The 14,591-nt window shown below is 35.3% G+C and overlaps 2 long non-coding RNA genes across 2 annotated transcripts; one reads left to right on the top strand and one right to left on the bottom strand.

The window, feature by feature from the left end:
• The first annotated feature begins 531 nt into the window (after positions 1-531).
• Positions 532-8,842, top strand: LOC149774155 (uncharacterized). The gene is made up of 3 exons (XR_016417068.1): positions 532-744; positions 3,809-3,968; positions 6,898-8,842. It is a non-coding gene; the product is annotated as an uncharacterized LOC149774155 (long non-coding RNA).
• A 1,788-nt stretch (positions 8,843-10,630) lies between these two features.
• Positions 10,631-14,455, bottom strand: LOC149774154 (uncharacterized). Its single transcript, XR_016417069.1, has 2 exons — positions 14,317-14,455; positions 10,631-11,789 (listed from the first exon to the last, which is right to left on the bottom strand). It is a non-coding gene; the product is annotated as an uncharacterized LOC149774154 (long non-coding RNA).
• Between the last annotated feature and the right edge of the window lie 136 nt (positions 14,456-14,591).

Here is a 14,591-nt window from a genome sequence, read left to right as displayed (position 1 = left end):
AAGAATAATCATATCTGAAAGTTCAAGACCTTTCCTACATTTAAATGGCTTGCAATCAATTCATGCAATAACCACCATAGCTGTGAAATATATTTCAAGGGACAAGATATTAATGTTATGCAATAACTTCCTTAAAGACCTATCCAACAATTAAATCAGTCTTTCCAGAACTAAATCGGATAAAATCGAACGTTCACGACCAGTCATTTTCTCAAGAAAGTGCACAATAAAGAATTCCAAGTTGTTTCGCGCAATATCTGGAAAATGGCATATTCCAAGTTGAAGCTCAACAAACTGCAAGCCGTTTTGGGACAGACTCGGCATTTTCAAGTGATAGAAAATGATTTTCTAATAATATGCATTACCCTTTATTTTGTAATATTCAAATTAGAAACTTATTATTTCCATGTTAGAAAATGTTGAAAATCTGAGTGACCCCGGTAATTAAACAATGATTGCTCCCATACTTAGTCGCTGTCATTAGAAAGCTTACAAGTTAAAATAATGTGATAAGCATTCCGAAGACAGCAATTCCGTAAACAATGAGTAGTACTAGTACATGCAAACTGTATTTTTGGATATAACAGCATATACAGTTAGATCCTTCAAAGAAATAGAGTCCTGGATAATTGACTCAGAAATGGTGATAGCTCTGATTTTCCTGGTTTTTGAAAACGAAGAGTCAAAGATTCGTGACTCAAAAATGGGATATCGGAATAGTCCTGCGAGTCCTATAGCTCCAGTGTAAGTATTAAATAAGAACTGTATGCATTACAACACTTAATGCAGTATTTTTGAAAACTATTTTAATATAAAATAAACAATAGCGTCGTGACCAGTTACTGTATGTTAATAATGTATTGCATTGAAGAGATGACTCGATGAACAACATGGTGAATCTGAATAAATCTCTCCTTTTGTTCACAGATTTTATTTCCTTCACATTGGTGTCTACTGTCCCAGTTACAAAACCAATGATGTCCACAAAGTGAATGACTGGCTTGTTGGTGCTGATTTTAGTTATTGGTATTTGTCTACCTCTTGACATTTGTTTCAAACAGATTTTGTAACATTTGCTTTTTGCTTCAAAACATTCCTTCCTTCCACATTAGTTGCAGGATGCATGGCTGTCTCGTGTCTGGTAACCTCAGACAACTGCAAATTAGTACTTCGTTAACAAATAGTTGGTCCGAGTGCACTTTGCAGACTAGGAACAAGCAGCATATATATGTGACATCATTTTTATTTCTTAGCCAGGGTTAGACCATTAAGTTGGTCTCCGCTTTTTCTTTATGTTCCACTGTCCGAAAAAAAGAAAGCAGAAATCTACTTCTTGGTCTAAGTCAAGGAAGTTTCCATATCCAATCTGGCTTCCATCATCTTTTCATTAACCTCTGACCATAATTAACCAGATCAGTCTTGTTCTGACATCACATCTGAGTCTTCTTTCATAGCTCACATGAGCTGCTTGATGGATTTATAAATAAAATCCTTCGCAAAAAAAAAACCAAACTTCCTAATAACCACATTGGATGCTCAAGATAACTGAATATAATACACATCTTGTTAATTGGAAATATATACCACTCTGAAAGTTAGCTTCATTAGTGATGATGTGTAATATTTCATTACTAGCACTCATTTATCTTGGTCCTAAGCAAAAACATTGTATTGTTCAATGTCTATGATGACTTGCTGTATTCCATAATGGTCAAGATCAGCAACCTTCCATTGAACAAACAATTTAATTTTCCAGCAGCGGGGTGTCAGGAAAGGTCCATGGAGTTTCTTGAAAAAAGATTTTGCTCTCAGATAGCTTGACTATAAGACTATTGCACAGCTTTATACCAAACAAAATCCAGAGGTCTTGGAAACGCTTAACAATGCATATTTGGATACATTTTTTTATCTGGGACACAGAAAATCGCTTACTCAGGAGTCCTCCATATGCACACAATAGCTGGGCGGCTTATAAGAGTACATCAAAATAATATGATGCAATAGCTGGGCATCTAGACCAACAAGTAGGTCTCTGCTTTTTTTCTTCTTTTGACATTGCTGGTAAATGTCAGAAAAATAAGCAGACACCTAAGAATTTGACTAGTGGCTGAATGGTGGGAAAATAAGCTGATCAGGCAGAAAGGCCCAGAGATGTACATGTGGTCATTATAAGAGTACGGTACGTCAAATAAACAAATTTAGCTTTCATTGTGTTCATTTACTAATGTAGCAGAATAAGTAGTGCGTGTGACCTCAAAATCAAGACATGTCGATTTTTAGACAAAATGCCATTTGCAAATTTGGATAAGTATTTGGGGTTAAACGGCAAGTTGACAAAGATTTTAATGAGATACAGAAGAGTGCTGAGGTTTCTAGAACTGATAGTTTGGATGGAAGAGTAACCAAGTGTGAGAAAGTGGGTGATGACTGGCTTAGTGTTTGGAGTAAGACCTTTCCTTGTATTGACCAAATTCAGCCTTACTCTAAAGGACAGACAAGAGCTATATGTCATGGTGTAAAGAATATGGAAAATTTAACTCAATGACAACCACAGGTTCGTCACATCTGGACATTTAGCCACTTCTGGTATGGCCCAGTATGCTTATGGAACTGCAACTTTTGCTGGTGGGATGCTTAATTTTACCTAACTAGGAGTCCTGGACTCATAGTTTTAAAATCATAGCGAGACCTCTGAAAATCCCATTACATTCATTGTATTATGTGAAAATAAATTAATGATCTTAAAACCCCAAAATTAAGTATTAGATGGTTGGTCTCATCTGCTAACTGACATTCTGATTCAGTTGTGGGGGGCCCTGAGTGGTCTAAAGTACTCACTGTTCCTGATCACTGCCATTCACCTCTGTCTGCATGGGTTCGATTTGCAGGCTCGGTTAACATGGGTACGTGAGAAAGCTTACCAGTGGCTTCTTGTGGGTTGGTGGTTCTTCCCGGGGTTTCTTCCTCCACCAGTTATACTGGCCACCAAGTATTGCCTATCTTGTGCTGAAAAATGGTGTTAAATCCTAGAAGAACAACATCATTCAGTTTTGCGTTTTGATCATGTGGCAAAACAAACCCCCAAAACAGGAGCTTTTGTTGATTATGATGTACTGCAATAATGCAGATAAAAGTCAGCAACCAAAGCAAATATGTCTGCCAGGATTAAGATGTAATGCTTTGATATCAATTTATTTTTAATTTAATTTTTAAATATTGAAACTTGAATATATCAGGAATTTTAAAACAATTCCTTTCACACTATTCGATACATTTGCTTTTAAGATTTGTTCAACAGTACTATATATACATTTAATGAGCAAATTCATGATTCATACTTAAAAATGCCAGTATTTTCCAGGGTATATGCATACCTCCCCCCATGCCTTAGGCCCATGGTCATACATTATAAATTGTTGAGATTCATATCCTTTATACCTTCATGCATATCACTCACTGGGACTGAAATTAAAAATTCAGATATACAGTTATGTTTGGACCATGTACCTATTTTTAGACACGTGACATGACACTGGTGGCACAGATTTTTAGTGGGTGGGGTGAAAAAAGTTGAGGACCGGGATGTGTTATGCAAGCATTTTAGTCAGACCGTTTGTGAGAAATGACTTACGGAGAGTGAGAAAAGTGACTCACAGGATAGGTGGACTCTTAGTAGAGGTTTATTTCTTGCATATCATCATTTCATTGACATTGAAGCATTGGTTGTTTAAGACAGGTGATTGCTTAAGACAGATTAGACGTTGTTATCAAATGACTTTAGATTTCTTGTTTCACTTTCTTCATGTAGATGAAGCCTGGTCACCATGCATCAAGATGAATTCATGGTCAGTGTCATTGTGCTAGAGATAATCTGAAAAGGATGGACCCGGAAAGATATTCTGGACACTGGTCAGCTGCTGTGTTCAGAAGAGTATACCATGCAGATTGATCAATATATGAAACTCCAGGTATATTGGCATTCATTTTTTCCTTACTTTACTTGAATACAAATCATCTCTTGCCACTGTGTGATTACCCGGTAATGGTTTCTTCCCACCATGTGACTAATGCTAGTTTCATGCAAGTCATCTCTTCCCACTATGTGACTAACGCTAATTGCAGATAAGTTATCTCTTCATACCATGTGACAAATGTTAGTTACATAAAACTCATCTCTTCTCATTGTGTGACAAATTTTAGTTAAATAGAAGTCATCTCTTCCCACTGTGACTAAAGCCAGTTACATACAAGTTATTTCTTCACAGTTTTGCGCTAAACATTCATGAAATATTACATAGACATGTGATCGAAAAGAGAGGTCAGCTTATAACAGATCAGGAGATTGGCAAAATTTGGTCTTGAGTTTTGACAGTCACTTTAATAGAAGGATGATTTTTATCGACCTGATTTTTAGCATGAAAATGAGTAAAAATTTCAACTACCAAACAGATTTCCATTTTGTTATTTTAAAATATGCATATAATATATTATCAACATTTCCATTTTGTTATTTTAAAATATGTATATAATATATTATCAATCCTTTCACATAAGCTCCTGCCATTCATACTCTCCTTGTATGGATCACAAACAATTTTAGCATTTCTTGGAGATCGCCTGGATTATATTAATTTTGTACAGCCAGCAATTTTCCTCAGAATGGAAAATATACTTTTGGTGTCTGCATTGGAATGTGGCAATGTTAATGCAATTCTGCAGACTCCACCAAAAATGTTAAATTGTTTGCCGCCAATCCTTGGGATATATAAGTAAATGGCCCAGGTAGACTCTCTTGATGCAGTTATCAACTTGTTCCATACTAAACAAGAATTACTTAAAACTTTTTCAGTATTTAATATCGATTTTTTGGCATCTAATAGTTTAAGTATGAGCTCCAGTCACCATCTGATCTGGCTGTATTCATAATAGTAATTTGATACCATACTCTTTAAGTTTCTAAATTGTATAACTTGTATTTAAATATTTACAATATAAAATCCATATAAACTCAGTTTAGCTTCAAATTAAAAAACTATTATTTAGAGTGCTACGTTGTTGTCATTGTAGGTAATCTCCAGAGATTACACTTTGTTAATAAGTACATGTGCACTTCTATAATTTGTTGGCATTTGCTCTGATCTTTTCTCTAGATAATCATTGTTATTATGTTAAATTCAAAGATATGACACTCTTGTCAGCATGTGAAAAGGCATCACTGGTTAGGAAACTTATATGGGTAAGAAAACTATATGAGTAAAACACTTGGCATTATGCTATACTGTAAATAGTCACATGAATTAGCATCATTAAATGAAACAAAGATTGAAAACATTTTCCAAGTAGAACATGTTAAAAAAATAAGGAAAACTGAATCAAAATAAATACATTAATTAGTAAATAACATGAATTACCTTGAAAGTTTGGCATAAGGAATAAAGATGGGATATAATGAATTTAGTACATTAATGGTAGTTATAGACCTTGAGACACCTGTATACCCTGCATTAAGCTACATGTGTCTTTACAGGGTACAATAAAAATAAAACTCAAGGAGGACTTTATGGTTTTATTGTTCAGTGGTAATTAAATTAACAACTGTCAGCTCTGTAATGACCTAACATGTTTCAAAACTAAAGAAAACAATTTTATTTTTTGTTCTTGAAGAATACACCATATCTTGTCAAATTATTAAGTCAGGATCTTGTTTAAACCAGATCACAGTCATGTGATCACAGGCAGTATTGCCATAAATATATGACACTGGGATCAAGTTGGGATAAACCCCTTATCATTGAGCAACTGGATATACCCCTTATCAGTGAGGGACTGGATAAACCCCTTATCAGTTAGGGACTGGACACACCCCTTATCAGTGAGGGACTGGATACACCTCTTATCACTGAGGGACTGGATACACCCCTTATCTTGGGAGGGATGGGATACACCCTTTATCTTGGGAGGGACTGGATACACCCCTTATCTTGGGAGGGACTGGATACACCCCTTATCAGTGAGAGACTGGATACACCCCTTATCTTGGGAGGGACTGGATACACCCTTTATCTGTGTGGGACTGGATATACCCCTTATCTTGGGACGAAAACACTCTGAGCTAGGAGGATTACATGCATGCATAATTATATACTCACATGTAAGTTGAGTCCATATGCAATCGTAGATCCAATAGACCCAGATCTGCCATTGTTTAACGTGACAGCAGATTTAGGCTTGAGTTATAAATGAGGACATGTAGTAATTGTCCAACAATTGTAGATCCAATAGACCCAGATCTGCCATTGTGTAACGAAAAAGCAATATCTTGATTTACATGCATCAAACATGTGATTCTGTAAGTTCATTGCTTAATGTGCAGATTTTGCATCAGTAATTGTTCATGAGGTAAATTACTGTGGAATTTAGAAATTGTATATCCCTCTCACACCTAATCCACACCATAATTACAATAGCCCTCTGACACCCTGATCCACACCATAATTGCAATAGCCCATCACACGTTATCCACATAATAATTGCAATAGCCCTATCACACATTATCCACATAATAATTGCAATGGCACTGTCAAACCTTATCCACGCCATAATTACAATAGCTCCCTCACACCTAATCCACACCATAATTACAATAGCCCCCTCACACATAATCCACACCATAATTACAATAGCCCTCTCTAAGCCAAACCATACCATAATTACAACAGCACTCTGACACCTAAACCATACCATAATTACAACAGTCCTATCACCCTTGATCCACACCGTATAAGGAATACAAATAAACATAAGACAACTGCAGACAACACAGATTATCTGAGATCACTACATCAGTTTCCTTTTTAAGATGTATAATAAAACTTTGTTATTTTGTTATTTTTACAGATGGGGGTTCATCACACATGGCTGTATTGATGGCTCCAGTGACTTGATTACTTATCTGAGGTGTGGGACAGCTAATACAGACTGTACAGTCCTGAATATGTGCAAAGGTGTGCATCCTATTTTGTGTCATCCTGGGTGATTTCAATGTTGGAGAGTGTAGAAAAAAAAACTCAAATCTTATAAGAGAAATGAGGAGCCATATTAGAGTGAAGATCTGTTTACAGGCTTAGAATTGAACAGCTATGGTGCTATATTCACCATCAAATAACATTGAATTGACTCTGTGTTTTACAGTGTTGAGGGATAAATGATTTTGACCCAGATGGCCTAAAACAAGGAATGGCACTGAGGCCAGTCATAAACTCATGACTAGAAGACTTCAGAAGGGGATGGAATGAGAACAAACTAATATGTGAAGGACACAGATCACTGCATCAACTATGACATCTGGCATACCTCACCATATGGATTTCAACTACAGATCACTGCATCAAATATGACTTCTGGCATACCTCACCATATGGATTTCAACTATAGATCACTGCATAAAGTAGGACATCTGGCATACCTCACCATATGGATTTCAACTACAGATCACTGCATCAAATATGACATCTGGCATACCTCACCATATGGATTTCAACTACAGATCACTGCATCAAATATGACATCTGGCATACCTCACCATATGGATTTCAACTACAGATCACTGCATCAAATATGACATCTGGCTTAGTTCACCATATGGATTTCAACTACAGATCACTGCATCCTCACTGCATTGATATTATATACAGAGCAACATTCAAACTACTTTGTCAAATACCAATTCTAGAATAGAGTCTGGATCATATGCTTTCTGTGTTTTATAAAGAGTCTGAAAGATCTGGAGGAAAAAGCACCTGCAGGTCCTGGATCTGATTGAGATGATCTGTCAGCTTTCTTGTTGGAGGATTAGCAAAGAGAGCCTTGGCAGATAAACAGTCATTAAATGCTTGGATTATTAGAGATACTCAATTGGCCATAATGATGGAAATGAAATAAAGATTTGGAAGATGCTATATTTGTTTGAGGTTGCCCAATCCCAGTATGTTTTAATTTGTTATGTGAAATTATACAGGAGTCCTGTTCAGTTTGTGCATAACCAATAATCTGTTAATTACTGATCTTGTATTGCTTTGCCAAGACTAAATTGGCCGACACAATTCTAATACTGGACCATTTGCTTAAGGACTGTAAGTATTCTATGTTTGTATGATAAAGAATAACACTCCCACTGATATTGGCATTTCGTTATTTAAATTGGAATTAGGTCTCATCAAACATGTCCACACATTATTATAAGCCTGTATTAGGATACATACTGCAATGTCACCCATGGATTGCCAGTGTTTTAATCAGAAATTTCCTAGTGCTTGTGGGTGGCATAATTACTTTTTATGAGAAGAGGCTTTCGTCAAGATTTGTAAAATCATAATAAAATCTATAAATTTAGACTAAAATTTACACTGATTTTTCTTCATAAATTGTAATCAGACAAATTGAATTTGAACAGAAGATAAAACAACTTAAATGTAACAATGTTGACAGGCTTTTGTAACAAGAAAGAATCAAGATAAGAAAGCAATTTGACAACCCTTTTTTGCACAGGGGACTAATCTGCTGATATTTTATTCAGGTTATGATTAAATGATAACCTGTCAGAAATATGTAATTAAACAACATTAGATATAAATTAATACAAATATTTCTTCCAACACCAATTTAATTGGTGAATTTAGAACATTCCAGAGTATTCAAGTTTATTCAAAACATTCTATACTTTTGGATTTGTGATAGAACATATATGATTATTTGGGACTTTTAATTCAAAATACATGTACTGTGTCTTTTGAGTTTTCACATTGTATTCTACAGAAATAAATTATTTGTTGAATTGTATTAAGCATGTAAGTTTCACTTCTTTTTGTTACTTAATTTAAGACCAGTGGGTCGTAACAGCTTGTATCATCAAGATCTATAATCTACTTTGATTATGAGCTACAATCTCTGCATATTAATAAGGAGATATTCCATATGATTTGCTGAACTTTTTAACACTTGAAAAATGATTTATCATACATCAAATATGTTGCATTCTGTGATTTCCATGATCCATCCTTGACCTTGCTATCATGGTCATGAACTTGGAAGATTACTGGTAGATTTTAGTTTATATATTTTCTTTTTTTATATTTCTTTAATTCATTGATGGATTATTTGAGGTAAGTCATTCTGATGCAAATAAATTTATTATGCAACACATCTCCATATGTTTATGACCTTAAGGTCAAGGCCAGATTCATAATATACAGCATGAACATTGATTTTGACATTAAGGTCATGACCTTCTTGTTAAATGTAACATTTTTGTATGTTATTGCCAACCACTGACGCAAGATCAGGCATGATTTTGGGTGTGATTTATGCAAATGATGCATCCAGATAATGGGAATGGATCAGGCATGTTTGTTATCATTGCCAAGTGTGTATCACTCCAAACATAGTGTTCTATTCAGAGTGCATGTTGTAAGTGTATTTGATTATCTCCAAAGTTTAACCACAAAACACTTTCAAATAATCATTAATAGTAATTAGTTTGTACATTGCTAGCTCTAAAACTCCATTTCTGTTTTTCTTATTGTGGAGAATTTAGAATTAAAGTCAGGGTATGGCAATTGACTTTGGTTGTAAATTATTTTTGCATTGATGTTAGGAAAAGAAAATTGTTATGGTATTAGAAAACCTATTTTTTGAACCATGTTTACGTGAATTACTATACAAATTGGCTACAGACCTGTTGTTTCCAGTATGGAATTTTCCAATGGCTTAAATAGTCTTTCATAATAAAGCAATACATAAGCAATGGCTTTTTCTTGGTAAAATTCATACAGAATTACTGTGAGGTTACCTCAATAACCAGACTTTCAGGATCTGGCGAATTTGCTTAAACTGTTAATTCAGCTGACTTTAGCTCATTCCCCACTATAAGAAATTTTCAGTCAAGTCAGTAGCAAAGTCCCCACTATAAGACATTTTCAGTCAAGTCAGTAGCAAAGTCTCCACTATAAGACATTTTCAGTCAAGTCAGTAGCAAAGTCCCCACTATAAGACATTTTCAGTCAAGTCGGTAGCAAAGTCCCCACTATAACACATTTTCAGTCAAGTCAGTTGCAAAGTCCCCACTATAACACATTTTCTGTTAAGTTAGTAGCAAAGTCCCCACTATAAGACACAAAAAGTACCCACTATTAGACATTTTCAGTCAAATCAGAAGCAAAGTCCCCACTATAAGACATTTTCAGTAAAGTCAATAGCAAAGTTCCCACCATAAGACACAAAAAGTCCACACTATAACACATTTTCAGTCAAGTCAGTTGCAAAGTCCCCACTATAACACATTTTCTGTTAAGTTAGTAGCAAAGTCCCCACTATAAGACACAAAAAGTACCCACTATTAGACATTTTCAGTCAAATCAGAAGCAAAGTCCACACTATAAGACATTTTCAGTCAAGTCTGTATCAAAGTCCCCATTATAAGACATTTTCAGTCAAGTCTGTATCAAAGTCCCCACAATAAGACATTTTCAGTAAAGTCAGAAGAACACAGTTGTAAGCCTTTTCTATTGTCATTTGTTACAAAATGCTGCAAAATGTTGTACTTTGAATATGAAAAGCAATAAGCAAAATCATATTAAATTGACTTGTTTGTTTATTCAGATCTCAAATTATTTCATGTAAAGCAATGCTTTCCAGCAGGTCCTGATGTCAGCCATAGCTCATTTTCTATAATAATCTTCTCCTTACTCCTTGGATCAGTAATACTGATGTTAGGTAGCATCTGCATCGTGTCTGACTTTATAGTTTCCATTTACACTTTGATGTTAGGTAGCATCTGCATCGTGTCTTACTTTATAGTTTCCATTTACACTTTGATGTTCTTCATAACTTGACACATTTAGTCAGCTTTACATTATACTAAGGACAGCTCAATTATACTTCATTAAACTTAACATAAAACAGCTTGAACATCAACCAAACAATTCAGGAAAAATGACTACAATGGTGTTTATCCTAAAATAATTATTGTGTTGGTCTTTCCCTTTTATTATACTTCTTCCAAAAAGACGGGTTATTTGTAGTCAAAGTCTCAAAAGCCATAATATGATCATGTACCACTTTGGATCTCTTTATTATTTATAAGACCTACAAAAATCATCCTGCATGTGGCATAAACTATCTAGATTACAACATTAGAGTAATCAACAGCTTGTTGTGTACACATGTTAGCCTTAACACAATTACTCAGCCATGCATAGCTGCACTGACTGCAGCAACTACTGGAGAAGGTCTGGTCCCCCGTTGACTGGTTCTGGCTGACATCTGTATTGCATGGAAAGAAAGCATAACACTACAGTATTTTTTCTTTGGCTTCAGTTTTTCACAAATAAAGTTTCAAAAGTGATAGGTTTTAACTATAAAATAGTATGTGCTTTAGTCGGCCTTAAATCTGGTATATTTGTCCTACTGCCCATAGAATCACAAAAAAATGTTAAAGCCAAGTGAACACTAATTATAGGTAACTTGGATCATATGTTCTCCATTACAAGGTCAGATGCTTCACTTTTTGTACACAAAGTTGTCAGCTTTTGAAAGATGATAAGGCGATAATCTTCATAACGGCAGGGGATACAGATTAGCTATTTGCTAATATCTGCACTTCGTTCACGTAACTGAAGTTTTCTCAGGCAAATTAGATTTTTTCAGCAGGCCAATGGACACCATTTAGAACACACATGCAGGTGGAGCCAGTTCTGAAATCAGTTGGGTGTCGGGCTATCATGTTTTTACCACTGCAAGAGAAATGTCATGCTTTCTATATAATACTCAGTAAAATATGTCTGTAGTTTTTCATTATGACAGTCAATATTATCTAAAAGGATTTACAAGTAAAATAAGGACATGCAGAACTTTATTATTGATTGGAACATAAAGATCCACATCACATGATGGTATTGCATAGCATGTTGTAAAACATCCACAACAAAAAAGATGTTAGCAAGGCATGTAATAAAATGTCCACATGTAATGTTTTCAAGTATGTAATAAAATGTCTGCATCACAATATGTTTGCCCAACATGAAATAAAACATCCACATCACCTGATGTTTGTACAATATGTGATAAAACATCCACATAACCTGATGTTTGTACAACATGTAATAAAACATCCACATAACCTGATGTTTGTACAACATGTAATAAAACATCCACATAACCTGATGTTTGTACAACATGTAATAAAACAAACACATAACCTGATGTTTGTACAACATGAAATAAAACATCCACATAACCTGATGTTTGTACAACATGTAATAAAACATATACATAACCTGATGTGTGTACAACATGTAATAAAACATCCACTTAACCTGATGTTTGTACAACATGTAATAAAACATCCACATAACCTGATGTTTGTACATGTAATAAAACATATACATAACCTGATGTTTGTACAACATGTAATAAAACATCCACATAACCTGATGTTTGTACAACATGTAATAAAACGTCCACATAACATGATGTTTGTACAACATGTAATAAAACATCCACCGAAACTGACGTCTGAACATGTTATAAAATGTCCACATCACCTGATGTTTGCACAACATGTAATAAAACATCAACATCACATGATAAAGCTTGTATATCATGTAATAAACCATCCATATCACACAAAGGAGTTTGCAAAGCATTCAATAAAACATGAACACAATAATAAAGTCAGCATAACATGCAAAAACACATCATATAATTAAGCTAGGAAAGCATGTAGTAAAACATCCACATAACATAATGAACAAATTAACATTACATATGAATATATGCACAGCATAAATACAGTGTATAATTAGAAATGCACAACATATAATAAAGCACTGCAGGGCGGGTTTCTCCAATCCCAATTTGTCTTCTTTCCTCACCCCTTCTCTTTAGCTCCCACTTTCGTCAACCATAAACGTTACTGTTTAATTTTTTTTTTTTTTTCCTCTTCTTCGGCGGGCGGATTTATTACTGGGGGGTGGGTGGGGGAGAGACCTCGAAAGATTATGCTTTTTATTTTTAAAAAATCACGGCTGGTTATTTCTGAGCAGAGCAAACCCGGGAGATGAGAGACCTGGCCGGTCCATCCACACACACACACACACACACACACACATATATATATATATATATATATATATATATATATATATATATATATATATATATAGACTCATATATATGAGTGGGAGTGGGGGTGCTTGTGGGTTTAACACCGTTATGTAGCACATGATAGGCTATTCATGGCGGCTACGATATATGTTGATAGAAGAACCCTGGCAAACCTCGGAAAGTACAACCGGCCCACAGGAAGCTACTGACAAGCTTTCTCGCATACCCACACAAGACCGAGAACAGGGTAGAATAACTATTACTAAATTCCGGAGCGCACAACGGTCCCGGAACCCAACGCCAAAGAGGAGATTTTTCTATTTATTCATAGGGGCCTACTGGATAATTTTTCCTACGGCTCAAAAACCCTGTCCGAGGCCCTTGTACGCACGTTGCTGTCCGTGCATCCCCCAAATATGTGTTGATACTAATAGACAATATGTGATATAAACCGAAAATAAATATCGTCTCGGGTGAGGGGCTGATTTACTGCCCTACACTGAAATAAAAGTGATCCGTAAAGACTAGCAGCTTAGACCACTCGGGGCGGGTAGTTGATTTGAACAGGACTTAATATCCGCTGTACACGCTCCCCTGTTTCATTTACACCGAACGTCATAGATAGACTATAATGACTATATACTATAATCGTATTGTTGTGAAAACTTCCCTAATTTGACTTGACTAATTGACCTTAATTTACCTTGATTAATTTACCCTAATTTTACTTGAGCCGTACATTTGCGTTATATTTTTCTTCAAGATTTACAATGTAAACGCATCCAGGTCAAAACGTATCTTGACCAAAACATATTGAGCCAATACGCACCTAAGCCAAAGGCACATAAGTCAAACTGTGCATGTCACTGTGTACATGTACCTAAACCAAAATGTATTCAAGAGAGATAAAAACTTAACTGACCTTGCCGAGACAAATGTAAGTTTGCAATCAGTATAACTGGCAAAGGTTGTGGAACATAACTTAAAATGACTCCCCCCAACCCCAACAACAAAAAACAACCACCACCAGCCCCCCCCCCCAAAAAAATTCCCCAAAACAACAAGAACAACACTCCCCGAAAACCCCCACAAACAAACAAAACAAAATAAAACAAAAAACAACACAAAAATAAAGTACAAAAAATAACTACTTACGTTTGGTACTCAGATCGATGAACTGTATCAAAAATCGATTAGATCTTCACTTACTGAAAGGTCACATCATATCACGGAATTTGTGTCCTATGTCACTGAACAACATATACTCTGAAATAAATGTATAATGGTGATCAGTGAAATCAACCTAGAACCAATCTGGCCTATGTACGACTTATGGAGAAGTAGTATAGTATGATACACAGAACATGCAATATACTACACAACATCACTAAATGTCTCCGCTTGCTTGGACTTGATTTAATTTGAGCACA

This window comes from Sinohyriopsis cumingii, unplaced genomic scaffold, assembly GCF_028554795.1.
Source record: "Sinohyriopsis cumingii isolate HCF-2022 unplaced genomic scaffold, ASM2855479v2 utg000426l, whole genome shotgun sequence".
In the NCBI taxonomy this organism is placed as follows: Eukaryota; Metazoa; Mollusca; class Bivalvia; order Unionida; family Unionidae; genus Sinohyriopsis; species Sinohyriopsis cumingii.
This window is presented reverse-complemented; position numbering and strand designations above follow the sequence as displayed.